The 14,642-nt window shown below is 31.9% G+C and overlaps 1 protein-coding gene across 4 annotated transcripts in view; it reads left to right on the top strand.

Annotated features, from left to right (window-relative positions):
* LOC123696509 (calmodulin-binding transcription activator 2) overlaps positions 1–14,642 on the top strand; it is a 166,425-nt gene that overhangs the window by 87,006 nt on the left and 64,777 nt on the right. For all 4 annotated transcript variants that reach the window (XR_006752088.1, XM_045642714.1, XM_045642713.1 and 1 more), the window contains exon 4: positions 11,699–11,766. The gene's annotated coding sequence lies outside the window, so the exon portion shown is untranslated. The remainder of the gene's footprint in view (positions 1–11,698; positions 11,767–14,642) is intronic.

Raw genomic sequence — 14,642 nt, 5'->3', positions numbered from 1 at the left:
CAGTAGTTCCCGAGATTAGCGCGTTCAAACAAACAAACAAACAAACAAACTCTTCAGCTTTATAATATTAGTATAGATACAGATTTTGTATGCGATATTAATTGTCTGTTAAACGTACCAAGAACTGTACGTTTTGCATTTTTTCTGTCAGCTGGAAATGTCATTTATTATTTCGTTGCGAGTTAAGTGCAAAAACAATGTCTGGTTTCTGTTAGTGGTGATGATTATGCGAAGCTTGTTTGTATCAGAATCCTTTTAAAGATGATATTTTTATTACATGTTTATTATAATTTTTATTTAATTTAAGTTTCGCTTTGTTTGCGGCTAGACAACGTAGGAATACATCTATACAATAAACCTCGTGTGCAGTCCAAAACGCACATGCAGATAAGGCTAGATTGAATCAAGTCTGCTCTAAGTCTATTTAAAGTTTGGAAGTTATTCACAGCCCGTTGCGAAGGTACAAGAGAACAAGATAACGCTTTAGTTTCTAGTTGCGGAGTTGGACAAGATTGTGGCTTCTATTAAATCTAGGACAATTGTTATGACACCACTACGTGATAAGCTGGTTTAGAGACGAATATTAAAGGATATCTTGACTAATATTATACATTATTATAGTTGAAGAGTTTGTGTATAATGTATGGTTTGTACGATTGCTAGAACGTACTGAATATCAGATACTACTGTTTATAATGGAAAAGGCGAAAAAGGCCCGGAGTAGTTATAAAAATTGTTTTGAAAAACTTCTAATAGAGATAATATGTTAGAGAATTTCATGTGAATTCTGAGAAATAACTGATTAGATATATAACTCCATATGATTAATGTTCAACTGCTTTGCTTCGGCAAATAAATGATCAAACTTCTACATTTTTCATTCATCTTCATCGGTCATTGAACCCAGATCATCTCCATAGCAACGAATTAATCTTTTTAAGCTTTATATAAATAGATTATGATATTTAGACAAAGTATATGTTTGAGTGAGAGAGATGTGAAATGTACTGAGATAAAGAACCTCACCTCACGGTAATTATTGTGCTGCCTGCACCTAAGTGCTGTAATTATCTCAATAAGAACAGTTTAACTCTGAAGACTAACTTTAACCGCCTGCCTCAGCTCTAATTGTTTATGTCTGACGCGTTTAAAACAATAATATAAACAGCTTACCTTTAGGCTCATCTAAATCTAAATTTATTATAATTCGTTTTTGAAGTGAAACTTCTTTAGGCGCGTTGAGAGTAAAATTTCAAGGTCGCGTCATGGCAATACCGTCACGTCATGGACTATTGCGACGATTTTGGTATCTTTGAATCTTACCAAAGAAGCTTCAGTTATGACACGTCTGCTCGGAACACGCTCTTTTTTAGTTTAGGAATTATTTTGTTTTATAAACAATCATTATTATTTCACTTCAGCTGTTTTTCAATACGGAGTTGGAAATTAAACTTTATTACCTAGTCTTTAAGGTTCTTTATAAGAAGTTAAAAGACGTGATTGATAAGAAAACCATATAGCATGTATTGTATCGACCCCATTCAATGGGATAGCGGCTAGGACATGATGTATTGTAAGATAAAGTATACGTAATAAAACCATATTTAACTAAACAATACATATAAAACTTAAACGTATTTCACTTTAATAAAGATGATTTTACGTCAATAGTTAGGTACTGAAATAAAACACCTTTTATCTAGATCCAAGTTCTTTAGTATTCAAAGTATATTGCACCCGTAGCGTCTTAAAGTTCTATCGAAATTGAAACAAAAGTATCGATAAAATCGATACCTGTCCAGCACTAGCCTACATCGGCACTTTACAAGCTTCGTTTTATTGTTGAAAGAGATCGACTACCCGCTTCCTCATTTGCGAAATCGTGTCAACAGGCCGACTTTTTACTTTCATTTAGCGCGATGGCACTTTCTGTCCTGTATCCCGGCGAATAAGCGGCTTGTAAAGAGTACGGTTTATGTATAGTGATGTGTTCAATCACTTTTACCACAGATAATATAATACTAGACTAGTACTTGTCTTTGTCCTTGGTTTTATTTGTGTTTTGTTTTGTGTGGATGAGCGTGATTGGTGTCTCTGGTATGTTATTATTTCCGGTGTAAACTTGGTAACTTGAAAACTACAAGGGATAAAGAAAGGTTCCTTGTATGCTTAGATATATTTCATAACTTGAATTAAAACGGATTAGAAAGGATGTCTTAAAAAGCGTTATATAGGAACCGAGGTCTTTAGTCCACGCTCATCTTTTACGTTCATAAATGTTTAAGTAAAATCGTCTCTATCTTGTTACTTTGATGTGCTCCGTACGGTACTTTCACTACTCGTAGTACTTTATAGTTCATTTGAACCCTTGGTTCGTAAAATGAAGATTTTCTAGTACCTACCTACTTCTGGTTAATATAAACAAAGTATAGTTTTTTTCTAGAACTAACCCATTCACGTAGCGTACCTGAAACTGTAGTTTTACACAATCTATAAATAAATGATGCGCTAACAAAAAGGGAACCTCTATAACTATAAAAATTGGCAGAGTCGTAAATCATTGCGTTCAGAAAGATGCTACCATATTGCTTTTTTGGGTCCACGGCGAGAGATGACAAAGTATTTTTGAGGTGTATTTGTTTTTAGCGTCAAACTTATTTTATGTTACGTCTGTTTTGATACAAATTGTGAAAGTTTTGAATATTTTTGAAGTGAAACTTCTTTAGGCGCGTTGAGAGTTCAATTTCAAAATAGCATCATGGCAATACTGTCATGTTATAAGAAGTTTCACTTCTGACACAATATGTGTTCGGCACATGTACTGTTTTTTATACCGAGCCTTCTGCTAAGAGATAAGGTTAATAGATTTCTCGGTAAAACAATTATCTAATCAGTAGGCATGCACGTGTAAACGCACAAATTAACATCTTTTTAATGCATGGGAGATAAGTTGACACATTTTATTTATCTGTGCAAATTCAACAGATGTTTCTAAATTTTGTAAATGTTATTTTGAATATCATAAAACTCATTTTTTTAATATCTCACGTTTGAACACAAGCTTAACTTATTTTTATCCACTTGACATGCATATAAATTTAAACGAAATTTTATTTAAATACTTAATCAGTGATTTCAATCTTTATTAAAAACTCTCACTTAGGAGTGATTTAAGTTTATAAATGAAGTTGAAGATAATTTTTTCTCTTCAATATTTAAATAAAGGCCTTATCAATAATACATAAACGTGAAGTAAAATATCATAAATTACAGTAGTTATATAAAAACAGCGTATTTACATCAAACCTCTTTGATGTATGGCGCCAAGATGCGTAAGCAAATACTTTTATACTCTGTGCCGATAAAATGGCGCTTAGTACAGAAAAATAATAATGATTTATTTTGATCATATTGTACACATGTTTGCAAAATATCTAACAATATTGAGAGATATCTTTATCTTGAGAGTAAATGAGATTTTGTGTGTTTTAATACTTATATCAATAATTAATTAATAATAACGTACTGTGCATACACAAGGGAAATTATTAATTGCGATAAGAATAAAACCGATCATAATTTATTTCAGCTACCTATAAAATGATAATACCAAAAAATATTGAGGAATATTTCAACGTTTTGACGTTGAAAAAACTTATTAATCTATTTTAAGAAAATTAAAACTAATTCTATCCACTATGTCACTCTGTAAGGTAATAAATTACATACATATATCCTAAGGCTGAAATAGCATGATGACATTCAAAAGCCTAACTTATATCGCTTAGCGCCATTTTAGAGCCCCTGAAAGCCTTATGATTAATGTAATTTTAATGGTGTATTGTTTCGGTCGGCCATCTTTTATTAATGTTGTAGCAGATGAGATTTATTTACAGCACTTTGAAGATTGGATAACAGCAATACGTTAATCTTGTTATATCGATTTTCCAGTTAAGGAAGATGATTTTGTATTCTATATTGCAAATATTATGTTAGTAACACCTAGGTATAGCATTTATTATATTATCTGTGTTAATACATACTTTTGTAGGACCCTTTAATAGAAAACAAATCATATAATAGCACTTCATTCGTATGTAAGTTGTCAAATATTATAATATTTTGTTGTGGAAGCTTTGTTTAAAAACTGGTCGAATTTTTGTCTACGTTTATTTATTATTTATCTTATTATGTTGAAAAACATAAGTATTTATTCCTATTCTTCTTACTCAACTCAAAAATTATATCTTAACATATTTAACAACATTTATTTTAATAATTGTATTGTAATAGATGATTATTTTAGCTAACAAAAGTAAAATAATGCTTTATAAATCCTAACAAAACAACTAAATATTCTTACATTTTATTTCCCAAACCGTTCAGCGAACGCTCCGGTTGCTATTCTCAAAAGGCTTATCACGAAATCAGTTTTATTTTTGTTAAACACTTTCACTCGTCACTTTAAATTTTAAATACATTTCGGAGCGAGAAAAACTTTTTCAAAATCCCATTTAATTGCTACCAACTGTACAATTTAACTCAAAAGAAAGTTATCTTAACGATAAACTAAGCGGAAACGGATTCTAATTAATTTCATGAAAAAAATTGGCGGCCATATTGAAAACGTTTTAATGGCGGGAAACTTGTTGTCATTGGCTTTGTTCCGATAATTTCACTATTGTTGTGAAGTTCGTTTATTAATTAATTTCAATAGAACAAGATGAGCTTGCGATTTTTGGGTTTGAGTTGAATGGTTTTAATAAGGATCTTTTCATGTCTCTAATGGCGTAGTAATTGGTCAAATAGTACCTACCTATATTTCACGACCCGATGAATGTTAAACTGTTTTACGATGAAGTTTAATACATTATAATTAACTTATTAATTTACTTTATGTTTTATGCCTTAAAACTGCACTTATTTAAGGTTATAATAAAAATAATTTAAATGGATTCATTCCACATATAGGTTGGTTAGAACGCCCGGAGCAAGGGACTTAGCAATTACAGTTCGCTGAGAACCGCCTTTAGGGAAATCTATTCCTTTATTGCTTAACTGTTTATTTAATCGTGGATTGTTATAGTTAATTATGTATTAATGTTAATAAAACTCATAAAGGGCGATATTTTATCTTTACCTAGGAATTATGTAGGAATAATTTTAGTTCGCGATAATAGGTCTATTTTCATATTTTGTTAAATTGTAATACTTAAATGTTTTTTTTTAGAACTGGAATACGTGAGAAGTTAACATCAATCTTTTTTCATGTAGATTTGTATTATACAACACTAGCTGTGCTCCGCGGTTTCACCCGGACCAGTAGTTCTTTAGTAAGATTATCGCGTTCAAACACACAAACTCTTCAGCTTTATAATATTAGTATAGATTATTGAAATAATATCTTTGCCACCTATTTTCCTACGATCGTAACAAGAGCTAAAATGAACTAACGTTGCATCGGATAATTTCAAACGAAATTTGTCAATTACGCTACAATTTTATTGCATCTTTTAAATGCATTCTAGAGGACGCTCACGGACTCTATAATTTTCGATTAAACTGCACTGTAAAGCAAAAACCGTGTGCAATTTTGTTACATTCTATTTCTTTTTTATCTTCTTTTATATGTACGCTTTCCGTGTAAACTGCTTCGAGATTCTTCATTTAGAATAGGTGTTGAATTCCAGTAATTAAAAGTGTGTTACGTTATATTTTTAAATTTGATTAGAAACTCGCTTTTACACACGTTCTTACACAGATTAACTACGAACTAAATAATTAAAATATAATTTAGAAAAATCTTGTTCATTTATTTTTAAAGTCGACTTAAGTATTAATTACTAGCTGCACCTCTTGGTTTTACCCGCATTGATCCATTCCTATTGTTTTTAGCGTATATGTGGCCTTCCTCAATAAAAGGCTTTCCAGGATTGAAAATATTTTTCTAATCGGACCCTACGGACCCGTAGTTACTGAGAGTAGCGCAACCAAACAAACAAACTCTTCAGTTTTCTAATATATTATAGTATGTATACCTATAGATATTGATAATTAAATTCTTTGAGATAATTAATATAGGTACAACGAATATTAACTATTTTGTTTCAATGTAGCTGTACTCAAATATGTAAAACGTAAATGCTTTGATGTTATATGTAATTAAAATGATCAAACGAATGTCAGTAACATCGTTTTTAGAAAGTCTAGAACGAATATATGTGTTTAAAATAAATATTTGATATATTTATGCTACGTGTAAAACTAAATATTTTAATTTCTATTCATTCTTTTATTGTAGGTATGGCTGTAGCCATCTCGTAATGTATTACGAGATCATTTCGGACGGGATTTGAAAATATTTATATTTAAGATCATATTGCTGCGGGCACTTGCAGGCAATTAATAAATTTTATATAGCCTGTAGAGTCTTCTGTGAATAAAACTAATCTTTATTAGATGTGTTCCGCGGTTTTACCCGCAGTGCTCCGCTCCTGTTGGTCTTAGCGAGATGATATATAGCCTATAGCCTTCCTCGATAAATGGGTTATCTAACACCGAAAGATTTTTCAAATCGGACCAGTAGTTTCCGAGAGTAGTTCAAACAAAGAAACAAACTCTTCAGCTTTATAATATTGAAATGAAATGAAATGAAATGAAAATAAGTTTATTATGGACACATAAAAAAAGATACAATTTAGTTAAGAAAAAAGGAACTTAAAAGATATAAGTACGTATGCCATAATTAGGCCAACCACTCAGTGTGTTATCACTGATTTTCAGTGGCCGCCTTAGGATGTCTTATATATAATATTAGTAGAGATTCGTTATTTCCATCGACTTTACCAGCAACTGGTAAATAGTTTCATTAAAACAACAAAAGTAAACCACTACAAAAACAGTCAAACGAACAATTAGCTATAAACTCAGACTAAAATAGGTCTAGAAAATAGACTTAACCGCTCCCTATCAAGAAAGCCTAAGCTTTTTGCCGCACAGCGGAAACCCCGCGTTTGTTACCCTTATCGTGGAGATAGAGCCTTCCTTACTGTCATTTGGGAATACATTAGTAAAGTTTTTGTTTAAAACGTTGATGCTATTGTTTGACGTGATAAGGGAATCTTGAAGTTTTGGGTGTGATGCTTTTTTTGTTTTGTGACACGGATTTCAAAGATCGTGTTCGTCACATTGCATAGCATTTTGATTTTGGGAACTTATTTTAAAGTTTACACTGGCGATTGCTGCAATCAGCTTTTATATAAGGCCGGTTGCAGAGCTTCACCGACCATCAGTGCGTTCGTCAGACGCGTTTGTCATATGTATGGATACGCGTGCGTATGGTCGGTCTAGCTATGAACGGTTTTATTAATTTCCATACATATGACAAGCGCGACTGACGTACGCACTAATGGTCGGTGAAGCTCTGCAACCGGCCTAACATCATGTGCTAGAAATAATAATAATTCTTAGAAAGTAGCGTTTCATTAACTAGATTACAAAAGCATTGATTATAACAATGGGCATTAAAAATACAAAATGTTTTATTAGTTAATAATATATTTAGAATTTCGAATCTGATATAACTGAATTTCATCTTTCAAAATCTCTTGATGAAATCAATTCAGTTGTCTAATGAGTTAACTTAATGTATTACCTAAAATATATCTATTATCTAAAATATAATCAAGAATTTAATTTACTACATAAACGTACAAACAGTTTACCGAAACAAGAGCAGCTATTTGTAAACATTTTAGCCCTAAACCGCGGGTTAACCGAGTTTTAAACCGGCCAGTTAAACCCAGACTTAACTGTGCAACTAACACTTGCATAGTTGCTACTTAATCCCACCTTACTAATTACTTGCACTTGGAGATTAATTATCTTAAAGATAGTGGAGTTTTTAACTTAAAAAGATAAAGGTAAAAAGTTTGGTAGAATAACAAAAAGCATACAAATAGCAGTCACTGTATGAATTTTTAAATAGAGACTGTCAATATTGAATCTTTGTTGTTATAACACTAATCTCTAATTAAAGCATTGGTGGATTTATAAATGATAGAGAGTTAGAGACTATATCAATATAAGATATTTTGTTGTAACATCTCTAATATATTTTTAAAATAAATTGTTTGCTAAAGTAAATATACGTTCTAATGTTCTTGAATCTACAAGCCCCCGGGGCAAAATAATAGACAGAAATGGGTTTAAAGAGAAAACCTACAACCACTAGGATTCATACTAATATTATAAAGGTGAAGAGTTCGTTTATTTGTTAGCTTGACCGCGCTTATCGCAGAAAACACGGGTCGAATTTGAAAAATTATTTCACTGTTAGATAGTCTATTAATCGAGGAATATAGCTGTAAATCATCACGTAAGCATGAGCGTTAGCTGTAAATATCAATAGGAGTGGAGCAATATGGGTAAAACCACGGGGCACATAATAATATGATGAAAGACAAAGATAATTATCATCTCGTATAAAACTAAATAAATTATCATAACATAAACACGAATCGTCAAAACTAAAGTAATAAAATACCGAAATTCACGTAATAAAAGGTCGAAATTAGTAAATATTTACGCAGTCTAATTATGACGTCATCAAGGATTCCGAATCATTAGCAGGCGCTGTGGGCCCGGCAATAACATTTCAATGGGTTTTATTCAATGTTCCAGATGTGTGAAGGGAGAGGTCCCTTTGATGAGCGACGAGACATTTTGTTTCATTGATTCCGAAAAAGGCAACATCTCTCTTTCATTTTCAATGTATTTTTCTTAAATAAGAATTATTAATTTAATTCATTCACGTATTAATTTAGAGTTTCAAACACTAACGCGTTCATATCAAGTCATTTTAACAATTTCGAATAATATTTTATTTCTTCATCAGAAATCATAAGGTGCTTACGAAACTTGTTGAGAAGCAAAATTAAAGAAAGAGCGTTTTTAATTCGTAAAAACATTACTTAACTTCTGCTCTTGCTATTTCTAAGACGGTTAACATAGAACGTTCCAGCTGTACTCATAATCTTCAACAATAAAAAGATTAAATAGATGAACAAATAAAACGAAACAACTTAAATTTAAACACGCTATTCCACCGCAAGCAAACCATTCTCTTATCAATTATTGTTCAGAGTACGTTCACTCCCTGCGGGCGAAAATTGTAATGAGTCTTCCCTTATTTTCATATAATGTTTTAGAAAATGTGCCTTTTGGGTTCCATAAATCAACAAGGCGATAAATAGAGAGGAGAACACGCCCGATGTGATAATGACTAAGGCTTTTTATACCCTTTTTAAATACATAATTTGTAACTATCGAGTTAACGTGCTCCGAATTTGCTGTCTTTATTCAGGGAAAAAACTGTTCTTTAAGCTTTGAAGTTTAGTAAAATCTATAATGTAAATTTAATGTAAATCCCTGATAAATCTACCGTGGCAAGCTTTGTGCTTATTTGTGAACTACTGAATTGGTGGCACATTCATTTAGTTTTCGTGAATTGTAATTATGGTAATTCGAATGTTCAAAAAAATCTGTTTTGTAATATCTTACAACGATTATCGAAATATAGAAAAGTAGAAATAAATGGGGATGAGTTTTACAGTTCTGGAATAAATTTAATGAGGTAAGACTGAGCTTGATGTTTAGTTAGCTTTTTTGTTCAATTTTCAATTCCTTATATGTTTAACAATTTTCTGTATCCATTGCTGAAGATAGTTTTTACAAAGTTAAATTACATGTACGATGATATTTTTCTATGACTAGTATCGGTATTGTAAAGGATAAACCTCAAGAGATTTAATCTATTTTCCATACCCGAATGAAAGTCCTTTTAATTTTAACGAAAAGCACGCAGTTTTCGATACCACGTTTAATAAAGTCTCCAAGTGTAATAAATACATAATGTATTCATTATTATTGTGGAAAGATAAGTGAGTCGGCCCAATATTTTGGAACTTTATGTCAACGATGCCTCAAGCGAAATTTTACATCCAAAAGTGCCACCAATATTTCAGAGCCGACAATAAGCGGGTATAATACGGGAAAATAAAAACATTTTTACGGCAAATTACAGAAAAAAAGGTAGTAGGGGAGAAAATTGAGTCCGGAGAAATATACGGTACATATGTTATTTATTATCGCATGTAAATATGTGTGTTTACATCCGCGTGTCGTTCGCGGTTATGACTGATATTAAATTGAGTTTGTAATAAAAATAATACGTGCCCTTTCCATTTATTCGTTGTATCTACGTTTGGGATGTGTCACGTGATATATTGGAATATATTAATAATTTGGAGATAAGGTTATTAGAATTAAAGGCTTGAAAGCAGATTTTATTTGATGAACGAATTTTATTTTGCTTGAATTGTCAAAAAAAACACAAATTAAAGTTACGATTACCATACCTACCAATTATAAAGATCGATTATATTGTTTTAGTAGATAGTAATTTAAAGATGAATAATTATAAAAAAGTCGTCTATTCCTTTTTCTTATTTCTTAACCAACTTATACATAAACCATCAAGATAATTTATTTTTATTATATTTACATGATCCAATTTCTAAAAAATGTAAACCTTAATTCCTATCACGTACATTTGGGGACACAATACCACATTTTCGTGTTATCTAAAACAAAACATGGCAATAGGCGATTAATTCCCACATATCAAACGTTTGGGAACACTGAGGGGCCCTGAACAATCAGTGAAGACAGGCGGGCAGGCGTTTCCTTGTAACAGTACGGTGGTATGGTCATGGGCGAAGCGATTTGTGTGTAAGCGATTGGTAGGCGTAGTGGCGTAGGTATGTGTAAAAGCGATTAATTGTGGCGACTTGTATGAAGATTTATACAAAGCGACTAGTGAGAGGAATATTGTATGAAAATGTATCGTTTGCCTTCGAATCGCTTTAATCGCAAAGCAGCTCTAATTTATTTTACGCGGATATTTTGACGTCAGTCTTCAGCAATTGAGACTGACTGTTGTGTACATAGCTGACCACTAATAGGACAACGAACAAACCAAAGTATGAGCCTACCAAAGTAGTAGCCACTAAAAATTGAATCTATTAATATTTTGAGCAATTTCGCTCCCGCTCCCGCTGGTGCCCGCTTCATGCGTACGCGGCCTAACGAATTCAGGCTACTTAACTATGCTTCGCCCGGATTACTCCAACGGTGTAATAAATCTTGGGGTCACGTGGTCCCTCTGTGTTTATAAATTTAACGGGGCAATTTGAACGCTATCTCGCCTGCAAACTTTACTCTGTTAATATACAAATTCATTGGTGGGTTTATAGGTTCTGGTGCAGAGATATGAGATTTATTTTATATGAATATTATATTATGTAGGCCGGAGAGCCGTGATCTTTAGTTAATATTATACGGCTCATATCTAGGTACTATAACAGAACTAAACCTTTTTGTAAAATATTTTGTAAATCTAAGGGAGAAAGCATTGTTCTTATAATTTTGGTACCTACTTTAACGAATTTCAAGAAACCTTTCGTGTGGTTGTGTACTGTCATCGAATCAAATCTATTGGAAAATCAATCCACAAGTTAACATTATACTTATAAAATCTTCTAATTAACATTAGATTCCACTCTACCCTGCATTTATTTTTAAGCTTGTTTGTTAAGAAAAGTCCATTGTTTGTTAAAATATAACTCATTTGTTACAGGAAATCGCAGCTATCCTCATTAGCTTTGACAAGCACACCGAATGGCAGTCCAAGGAAGTAAAGATACGGTAAGTTGCTAAGTCTTTGTGTATTTTTTTATTTAAACAGAAGAAAATAAAAAGTACTTTGAGCGGGCGGAGTTTGAAAATGAATTTTATACTTCTTAGAAGATAACATCACAAAACACAAGACTTACTTATATTAAATACTAGCTTCCCGCCCGCGGCTTCGCCCGCTTTGTCTAGAACCTTATGAATTACATATATACCAAAACCTCCCTCTTGAATCACTCTATCTATTAAAAACAAAAACCGCATCCAAATCCATTGCGTAGTTTTAAAGATTTAAGCATATAAAGGGACATAGGGACAGAGAAAGCGACTTTGTTTTATACTATGTAGTGATTTTTAAATACTAAAAAAATATACGTGTGAAAATATAGTGAGATGCAACAACATTATTGTTTAATACAAAAAAAAGTGCGTAGGAGAGAAAGGTGACTACAGTTATCCAAATTATCCTACTCTTTTTCTTTCTTTTTTAGGGTTGAAAGTAGGTCACACAATTTTGACTGACGAATATGAGTCTATTCATACAAAAACGTACCCAAATTTTCTCAAGTTTCCAAGGGCACTTGCGTCATATCTCACTAAAATTGTTTATCAAAGTATATTTTAAAACATAATTACCATTTTGTTTGATATAACTTTGTCATGTGCTAATTAATGTAACTTTAATGTCACTGTTGCTTTTACGAAAACTTTACTAGAATATGAATATTTATTTTATCAGTTACCTAATTGAGAAAGCTGTCAATATCAACTAGCTATCTAGAATAAATAAATATAAAAAGTTTTTTAGGAACATAAAAATATTAATAATATAGTACCTAACATCGTTTGAAATGTTAAATTTAGAGTTATAAATGGAATACAAAATAATGATTACAATTAACGGAAGCGAACACATTTTTTTCAAACTTTAACCGATAGCTTTTGCTCTAAATTACTGTTTATTTATTTATTTATTTATTTATTTATTTATTTATTTATTTATTTATTTATTTATTTATTTATTTACTGTTACCATAGTTAAGCTTTATTAATATTATTTTATACATGTAAATTATTCGTTAGAGAGAAAGTGTGACCGACTGTACCTAGTTAATACAAACGTTACGTGTTGAGAAGTTGTTTAATTGTGTTGCAGTGTTCTTGTTTGTGGGTTCCGCGGTGTTGGGTCTGCGCAAACGCTTGCACGAACACTCGCGTAGAGCTGTTATCTGTGTGAAATAAAAATAAATAAGGAATAATTGATTTAGTCATTGAACTATTTGGTGGATAGATAGAAAAAAAATATTTCAAGAATCCTCTAGGACACTGGAATTTATTTGATTTTTATGTAAAAAATTCTCAAGATAATACTCACCTTCCGGTATTACTAAATAATATTGCATATTTAAAATGTATACAGAGTAAGATGAAGATACATAACTCAATTTTCGATAAGACGAAGGAACAAAAAACCAAGTGGCGAAAGCAATATAATATCTGTCCTTCTGTCCAATAAAAAACTGTTTTATGCCTCCTAATACAGAGTTCTCGAGAATAGTTTCGCGTTATATAAACCAATAGATAGGACTTAGGAAAATCCCACGAATATAATACACATAAACAACTCCTTAATGTCACACTGTAGACTCAAAGCAAAGCAAGAGAAATTGGTTCGGGCACGAGATATATCCGAGAGACGTTCCCGTTTCAGTTTCAAATCTAAATAGACTTTTAAACCGACGCTTTCCTTTGAAACATGCTCCTAAATTCGACCGAAGGCAGGTAAGAGACAACCGATCATGAATTTTAATGACCACTTGCTCGAAATGTTCGTACGATAAAATGAAAAAAGGTACATTCGAAATCAGAAGAGGTGGATTTTTATCCGGGAGCTTGAATTAAACTATCAGTAGACTTGCGTCTTCCACTTTTATACTGTTAGCCTGTGACTGTACCTAATTTGGCGCCCAACTAGGGACGCGTTCCAACTTGTAACAATTTTAAGCAAATTAAAACTTGCACCGTGACTACTGCTCTCTTAGTCTGCACTGTTGAAATATTAAGTCTTTATGAGGACGTAGTGTACTTTTGGAATTTCGATGTGCCCGCAGATTCGAGTCGTTGGTTTAAAATTTAATACGGATCCCTGTGAGTAAAAGATAGTTCCGTTGTCTTTGTCATCCGATTATTCGGGGTTTGTGGGATCCAAGTTTTTATTGTTCTGTCCGTTACGGGATTTACAATGGCTTTTTTAATTAAGTGTAAAAAAACTGTAATACGAACCTTACCTAAGGGGAAATAATTTTCTTCCTTTATATAGACGTTCTTTTATCCGTTCGCATTTTAGAAACGATCAACTCAAAAAAATTAATACGTACAAAATTGAAGCAATCTCTATAAACGCTATGCTACCTTGTATTCAGGGAGCTTTAAATAAAATATTTCAGGATTTACGTCATTTAATCTATCTCCTAAACAGGATAAATACCTATCAGTTAAAATTTGTAACTGTATTTCTATCATAAATTTAGGAAAATAAAATAACGTAATATTCATGTCTGAAATAAAGTGTAGGTAAATACGCTTTAAATTCACCTGTTTCTTTCATAGCAACTTAAAATTTTTTCAACAATTAAACACGGTAAATTCTTTTGGCGCTTGAGGCCTTCGTGACAGTAATTTTCGCAAAAAACACTCACGTAGACTCTTGTATTCAATATACGGCCGCGAAACTAATTTGCTGACTATATTTGGATATTAATGGTATCAAACCACGAATATAAAGTCGGAAAGTAATTTAGAAGTTTTTAGTCGCAATATTATATATCCAACAATTTGTTTTAGGCTCAAATGACAGCGGTTCACGCAGTATATAAATTTAGAAAATAAAA

The sequence above is a fragment of the Colias croceus genome, chromosome 12 (assembly GCF_905220415.1).
Source record: "Colias croceus chromosome 12, ilColCroc2.1".
Lineage (NCBI taxonomy): Eukaryota > Metazoa > Arthropoda > Insecta > Lepidoptera > Pieridae > Colias > Colias croceus.
This window is presented reverse-complemented; position numbering and strand designations above follow the sequence as displayed.